Source organism: Ictalurus furcatus, chromosome 16 (genome assembly GCF_023375685.1).
Source record: "Ictalurus furcatus strain D&B chromosome 16, Billie_1.0, whole genome shotgun sequence".
NCBI lineage: Eukaryota > Metazoa > Chordata > Actinopteri > Siluriformes > Ictaluridae > Ictalurus > Ictalurus furcatus.
Window position 1 is genome coordinate 12,730,918 of NC_071270.1, and position 8,267 is coordinate 12,739,184.

At 37.4% G+C, this 8,267-nt stretch overlaps 1 long non-coding RNA gene across 1 annotated transcript; it reads right to left on the reverse strand.

The window, feature by feature from the left end:
• Positions 1 to 4,756: 4,756 nt before the first annotated feature.
• On the reverse strand, positions 4,757 to 6,393 carry LOC128620312 (uncharacterized). Its single transcript, XR_008388123.1, has 3 exons — positions 6,156 to 6,393; positions 5,904 to 5,993; positions 4,757 to 5,770 (listed from the first exon to the last, which is right to left on the reverse strand). It is a non-coding gene; the product is annotated as an uncharacterized LOC128620312 (long non-coding RNA).
• Between the last annotated feature and the right edge of the window lie 1,874 nt (positions 6,394 to 8,267).

The window sequence follows — 8,267 nt, forward strand, 5'->3', positions numbered from 1 at the left end:
AAAAAGTACTGGCATGAGAAATGCATAAGGAAATTATAAATGATTACAGAAATACCTACTCTCCACCTACTAGGTGTAACGTATATGAAGGTTGAGATGGATGCAAGTGCAGATAAGAACTTTATTAGATGAGAGATAGGCAGACAAATCCAAATCGAAAGCCAAAAGCACGGTAATAAACAGCCAAGGCAAGGCACAAAATGAGAAACAAGATCAAAAACCATGAAACGAAAAACGAAGAACAATGTACAAAGGCTTGGTACGGTGGTAACACTCAATACTTCACGAAGTACATAGATACACGAGGGGGTTGAAGTCCAGACATAATCAGGGGGATAACAAGAACAGCTGAATACAATAATGGCACGTAAGGGAAACAACCAATGACAATACAGGGGCAGAGACAGGACAGAAATAATAACAGATGCACATGTAGAAAGTAAACAAAGACAGACAATTGCTGTGTCTGAAACTGCTCCCTATCTCCTATATAGTGCACTATATCGAGTGCTGGCCATTTTGTAGTGGTGTCCAAATTCCGAAAACACCTTCCCACTCGTTCACTCATTTATACCCACAATGCACCCTGATTTTGATTGTACATCTGATGTACACTCACCAACGCACTATTTCCCATACTCCAACATGAGACGGTGATAGAACGCAAAAGGAAAATAAACATGGCGGACGGGAACATCGGCGGCGACAACTTTTACAATTGTAAGTGTAATTTTTCATTAATTAAAATGCATCTCTATCTAGATATTTTGAAGCAAAATGATACAGGTTATTGATTGATTGGCACAGTATTTATTTTCAGCCACTTCGTTTGCGATTTAATCTAACTTTTAAATTACCAACTGTACAGATCAAATGATAATTTGGTTCACATATATTAGTTAACACATTCACAGTACAGTATTTACATACTTATTAGAAAAGAATGTAATGACGACTTTTTAATAAAGTTAAGGAGCAATGGGGGAAAATATATATAGTTGAATTTGTTTCTTACAGGTGTTGGAAATCTAGTCATCAGTTATTTAGTTAACAGCTGGATGTATTTTGTCTAATGTCTTCTTACCGATAGATGGCATATTTGAGCTAACAAAGCACGCCTTAAAGTTGTCATTCATTCTGGAATTCGCCTTTTTCTTCTCCTCAAGATAAAGAAGTTTCGCCAAAACCAAAACTAGCCATTTTTGTTACGCTCCCGCCGACAGACGGCACTGCGGTATCGACATGCGCAAGCGGCTTTAGAGAGCGCGCGTGAACGAGACTTTTGTGTATGGACACGCGCCCTGGTTTGTTTTGGTTTTCCCCTTGTTTTAGCATTGGTTCATGTTCGAGGGTGTGTCTTGATTTACTCCAGGTGTTTATGATTTAGTATTGATTGTGTTAGTCATTTAAACCCCTCGTGTTGCTGTGCACATTGCGCAGTATTAACGGTAGTTGAGTGTTTGTCTGGTGAATACGTTACGGTCGCGAAGCGGTCTTATGGCCTGTTCTCGTGCAATGCCTAGACTTTAGTCTCATGTTTAATCTAGTTAATCTTGTTCAGTATAGACCACGCTCCCTGTGTTTTGTTTGCTTATTTGTTAATAAAGACATTGCTCCTGCGCTTACTCCTGTTTATAGTCTCGTGTTGTTACAATTTTAAGCCAGGTTTACCCCATGAGTCAGCTTGAGGACAGTGACAGGACACTCCTCGAAAATTAAACCAAGCGAAAATAGTTCTTTTTTTAAAAAAAAAAAAATAAACAAATAAAATAAATGTGACAAGTGTTTTATTCTATTCTTTGTTTTTAAATATAATAAATAAGGTTAATAGTAAATGAATATAATAATCAGTTTTTGTTCTCTTTATCAACTAATACAATAATCCTAATACAACAGTCTGAATTCGCTCACTCATTTTCCTTCACGTTTTCCCCATGTAGTGGACTCAAATGGCATTCGCTGTATAGGGAATGAGTGAACGAGTGAGCGATTTCAGATACAGTGAATGTCACTAAAAAAACCCAGAAGCACACGCTGGTGCTGCGAGCTTTGCTTCGGGTTTCAGAGGGGAAATCGTGACTCTAGGGCTAGATAAAATGATAAAATGATATTACTTTTGCCTTACTGGTATGCTTTCTAAAAAAATTAAAGTAATTATCATTGGTGCTTCTATAACACTTAGTGACTGACTCAATTACTCCTCATAGTTATTTGGATGTTAAAATCCCATTCTTCTTTTTACAGTGACAGCAATGTTTTCCTAAATATTCCAATGATACAATCTACATTTGTCAGGGTGAAAGTCTGAGAATGTCCTCTTCCCATATGTGAAAATGGCTTCTAATCCAGCAAATACTTATGAAAACAGAAAAAGTAAGTTAAACATTGTTTAGTCATTGTTAGGTCATTGGCAATGTTTATTAATCATATGACAAACATATGGTATTTTCATATAATATAACCAAATATGTAAAATATTTGTAAAATGTTCCATCATATCCATCGAAATAGCTTGAACTTTTCAGTCATTTAACAATTTTTCTTCTATATGGCCTGAATACCACAGATACACATTTTTAACCTTTTGTACCAAACTCTGAGATCAAGGAAGAGAGATTAAATCAGTTTGATTGAACTCAACTATTCAATCAACTTTTTCATTAAGTGGCAGCAACAACATATTATTTTTTTCTAAAATCACAGATGGCATCTTTAAAAACTCTAACTGTAACTGCAATAAGCTTTTCACAAATACTACTCCAGATTGCAATATGGTTTAAAACTAAAGCAAATGAAAGCAAACATTATTATAGATTTATTATCTAGATTGTAAAACTTGAATAATCCAAACTGACTCATCATTTAGAAACCAAGCTAAAATTGGGAATGAAATAGCTTACCAATGTTTGTAGAGTAGTAAAAAGGAAGAGCTAGAAGAAGGCAAAAGGGTGTCCCTGAAAACATGTTTAACACAAAGTTTTAAATTGTTCACCCTTGCGTGTGATAGATGTGATAGAGTGTGTCTAGGTCTACATGGAAAATGGTGCTTCAGAGTACAGGAAACAGGCCACAGCTTTTGATTACATCTTTCGTGACATCTGTTAAAAGTGACAGAAGCAAAAGCAATCTTTATAATGTAGGTTATAAAGTATCATTTTCTACCTGATTCATTCATTCCAGAAATCCCATTGCCACCCAACATGAATGTATACATACATACAGTTCCCTCCACAAATATTGGTACCCTTGGTAAATATGAGCAAAAGAAGGCTGTGAAAAACTGTTTTCATTGTTTAACCTTTTGATCTTTTGCTTAAAAAAATGCTCTGCTCTCATGGATATCAAACAATTGCAAACACAACACAGGTTTATAAAATAAATAAATAAATACGCACAGGTTTTCTGTGGGTTTCGAGAAAGGGAATTGGGATGGCCATGGCAGGACTTTGATTTTGTGGTCAGTAAACCATTTTTGTGTTGATTTTGATGTATGTTTTGGATCATTGTCCTTTTAGAAGATCCAATATGGCCCACTTTAAGCTTTCTGGCAGAGGCAGTCAGGTTTTCATTTAATATCTGTTGATGATGCCATGTATCCTAACAAAATGTCCAGGTCTTCTGGCAGAAAAACAGCCCCAAAACAAGAGCCACCACCTTATTTAACCATGGGCATTCCATATGGCTACCTCTCTGTCTGCACCAAAACCACCTCTGGTGTTTATTGCCAAAAAGCTCTATTTTGGTTTCATCTGACCATAGAACCCGATCTCATTTGAAGTTCCAGTAGTGTCTGGCAAACTGAAGACGCTTGAGTTTGTTTTCGGATGAGAGTAGAGGCTTTTTTCTTGAAACCCTTCCCAACAACTTGTGGTGATTAAGGTGACTTCGGATTGTAGTTTTGGAGACTTTCTCACCCCAAGACACAACTAACTTCTGCAATTCTCCAGCTGTGATCCTTGGAGATTTTTTGGCCACCTGAACCATCCTCTTCACAGAGCATTGAGACAATATAGACACACGTCCAATTCCAGGTTGAGTCATAACATTTCCAGTTGACTGGAGCTTCTTAATTATTGTCCTGATGGTAGGAATAGGCATTTCAATGCTTGTGCTATTTTCTTATAGCCACTTCCCATTTTGTGAAGCTCAACAACCTTGTGCTGCACATCACAGCTATATTCTTTGGTCTTACCCATTGTTATGAATGACTAAGGGAATTTGGCCTCCGTGTTACCTCATATTTATACCCCTGTGAAACAGGAAGTCACGGTTGAACAATTTCCTGTTCTTAGTCACCCAGGTGTACTTAAATATTTATATTTAAATACTTAAATACTTATATTTTTCTTATATGAATTCATAGAGGTGCCAATAATTGGTGCACACCTACATATAGCAAAGATTTATGTGTGTGTGTGGTTTTTTTTTATAAACCTGTGTTGTGTTTGCAATTGTTTGATATTTATGAGAGCATTTTTGATTATTTTTGTAATTTTTTTGAACAATCGATCAAAAGGTTAAACAATAAAGACCACTTTCACAGCCTTCTTTGCTCATATTTACCAAGGGTGCCAATAATAGTGGAGGGCACTGTAGATTGTATACACAATGTGAGTTATGTGCAATGTGGCTTTTATTGTAAAATGGCCAATAACTGTGTACAAAAAGGTAGCTGTACATCAGTGATGCCCTGTTATCAACAAATATTAATCTCCATAAAATCCTCCTAAACTCCATATATTTTAAAATCACACTGAAGGAAAATTGACCTACTTTGAGTGATTTTAATAAGTGTCGCACATTGACCAATTTTCAGTTGATCTGCTTGCCTAGATGTTATGCAATTGCTGAGCGGCGAGCTCACTGCCCCACTTATCACATCTCAGTGCATCAAGCACTAAAAGAGGGCCATGGGGCAAGAATTCCCAAAAAAGTCTGTTGCACGTTCGTTTTTCAAAATCACAAAAAATGAAAATCACACTGAAGCCACACCATGGTAGTGTATCACTTGAATGCACACTAATATTACAAATAAATAAGTATTCTGATTTATTTTGGTTTCATTGTTTATATCACAAAAATCTACAGTTTTAACCGGGTGTAACTTTTTAAATCCACTGTACTTCCAGTGCATATATACGCTTCAAAATTTGCACACATAATATCTTTCGACTTGGTACTTACAAATATGAACATTCAAGTATTCATAAGCATGAAAAGTCCACAAAGTCCAGCCGGGTCCATAAATATGCTGCCTAATGCCCTGGCGAGGACCAACGGACAGATAGTTAATGACAGGATTGCAGATTGGGTGCTTCTAACATATGCAGATGCACTTTATTATGAAGTCAAGTCATATAAATTTGAAATCAAACCAAACCCAGAGTAGATAAACAGTCAAATCACAAACAGAAAAAAGCAGACACAGTATAAACAGGGTAAAGGGTCATTCAAAGACCAAACAAATACAGCATAGACAATCAGCAGAAATACAAGGCTCATAATTTACACAATCTCAATTTGGCAAGAGTTTCCAGTGACCTGGAAATGGCTGCAGAGGTTGCACTAGAAAGTGTGACGTCTGCTGGCAGGAAGGAGTAATATCCTGAGCTGTTACATGATAGTAATGACACTTCCAAAGTAGTGAAAAGCTCTTTATTTTAGTGAATGTGTTTGCTTCAGCTCATCTTGTTGATAGACTAAACCGGAGAGAATGAGACAGGTTCCGATATAACAATAGCATCAGCAGTAGACCAGAGATGGTGTGAAGCTGAAAGGCAAAAGGCAACAACAGAAATTAGTTTATAATGTGATTAATTGTACAAATCTCGATCCATGTAAAACATTAATGAAAAGACACACCGACTTGTTTTTACTGTGATTTTATATGAACAAAAACTTACTGAGATGTTGATAGTAAAGTTTGCTGAACAAAGCAATGCCAATCAATAAGCCGAAGAGGATTCCAACAACCCAAAAACGCACAACTAATCCTGTAAAGATATCAGTAGGAAGAGGATCACGTTGTATTCTGCACACAATTGAATACCAGAAGTGGGGTAACAATAGAAGTTAGTTATTTAAACCAATGAACAGTTACTAATAGATAAATAAAAAGTGTTCCTGAACCATAACATCAGATTAAAAATTCATACCAGTTAATTTCTCTTCTCTGTCAGTGCACTCAGTGGAGGAAATGTTAACAATGATGGGTTGGCTCAGAGTTGAGTGATTCACCCAGCAGTAGTACACTCTTATGTTTGAAGACAGGTGAAGGTACGATGTGACTCTGTAAGACCCGTCTGTGTTTTTGCTGTAGTTCCAGCTGATATCAGAGGAGTTTATGTTTTCCTTATATAGAGGTCTAAGTGAAGCGTTCAGGTAACTGATATATTCTCCATCTCTGAACCAGGCCTGCTTCAGATCAGCAGGGTAAAAGCCCTCAGAAGCACAAAGCACTGTGGGAGCTCCGTCAGGCCCCTTCACACATGACACAGATACAGAGGGAGGTGCTGCAGAGTAACAGACAACAGAAGGTCAATGTTTCTAGGAAATATCATTTGCATACACGCACAGTCTATCTATGAAACTGCAATCATAATGGGGTTCAGCTGGACTAGACGCAACCTGATTATTCAAACCCTGTTCATTCAAATTAACACTTAAATAGAACTTTTTCACATGATGTTGGTTAAAAGGTCTTACCCAGTAACACACCATGCCAAAATTGAAAGAAAATCCAGAAATGATGAGGAAGAAGGTGATTGAAATCAGTCTGGGAAGGGTTACAAAGCTATTTCAAAGGCTCTGGGACTCCAAAGGACCACAGTGAGAGCCATTATCTCCAAATGTGTGATGTGATGGTGTGGGGATGCTTTGCTGCTTCAGGGCCTGGGCAACTTGCAATAATTGAGTGAAACATGAATTCTAAGGGTGCAATGTGGCTTAGTGGTTAGCACGTTCGCCTCACACCTCCAGGGTCGGGGGTTCGTGGCCCTGTGTGTGCAGAGTTTGCATGTTCTGCTGCGGGGGTTTCCTCCGGGTACACAGGTTTCCTCCCCCAGTCCAAAGACATGCATGGTAGGCTGATTGGCATGTCTAAAGTGTCCATAGTGTATGATTGTATGTTTAGTGTGATTGTGCCCTGCGATGGATTGCCAGGTGTACCCCGCCTTGTGCCCGATGATAGGCTCCAGGTTCCCCGTGACCCTGAAAAGGATAAGCAGTATAGAGGATGGATGGATGGAACATGAATTCTGTTCTCTACCATTAAATCCTAAAGGAGAATGTCCAGTCTTCTTTCCATAAGCTGAGTAGAACTCAAGCACAACAGGATTATGCAGCAAGACAATGATCCAAAGCACTGGATCATTCCTAGAAGTTAGCGAAAGACTGATCTCCAGTTATTGGAATGGTTTGGTTGGTGTTATTGCTGGTGGCACAACCACATTTTAAGTTTAGGGGAGCAATTAACTTTTCACATTGGTGATAGGTGTTAGCTAACTTTTTTTTTTTGCTTCTTTCTTGCTTATGTTGTATTTCATTTAAAGATCTAAAACTATTTAGTATGAGATATACACAAAAACAGAAGAAATCAGAATGGGGAAAATACTTTTTCACAGCACTGTAAATACAATACATGTCTGCCACATATCAATACACAGTCATTTATTTAAAATCTACCAGGTTTGTACAGCAGTATTTGGTGTCATAAGACAATAATTATTCAGATCTTAAGTGATTATTAAATAATGGTTATCTCTTACTTTCGAATATAGAATTTAGTTAGAAATATAAGTACATAGTAAATAATGTGGAAAACAACAGGTATACTGCAATGCTTGATGCAAAGGACTATGCTCATAATGGTTAGTAATCCCAAACTGCTTCATACATGCATACTTGATGAAAAAGTGTTCAGGTCTCTTCTCTATCAGTGCATTTTGTTTCATTGTTTCAGTGAATCTCCCGCTTCACTGCTGCAGTGTCCGGTGTAAAATTTTAGCAGTGCAGAGTTTACAGAGATTACAAACTGCAGTTTTGTCGTCATTCCACACAAGAGACATCATCTTTACACACAGCACGAAATTGTTGTTTTCCCGCCCTCTTTTGATTGACAGGATACAATCGGCCCTGATCATTGGATGTTTTTAAACTATCGACCAACAGCGTGAAAAATTGCCTTAAATCGGGATTGACTGATACATCGGTGCATCTCAAATTATTATTATTATTATTATTATTATTATTATTATTATTATTACCAG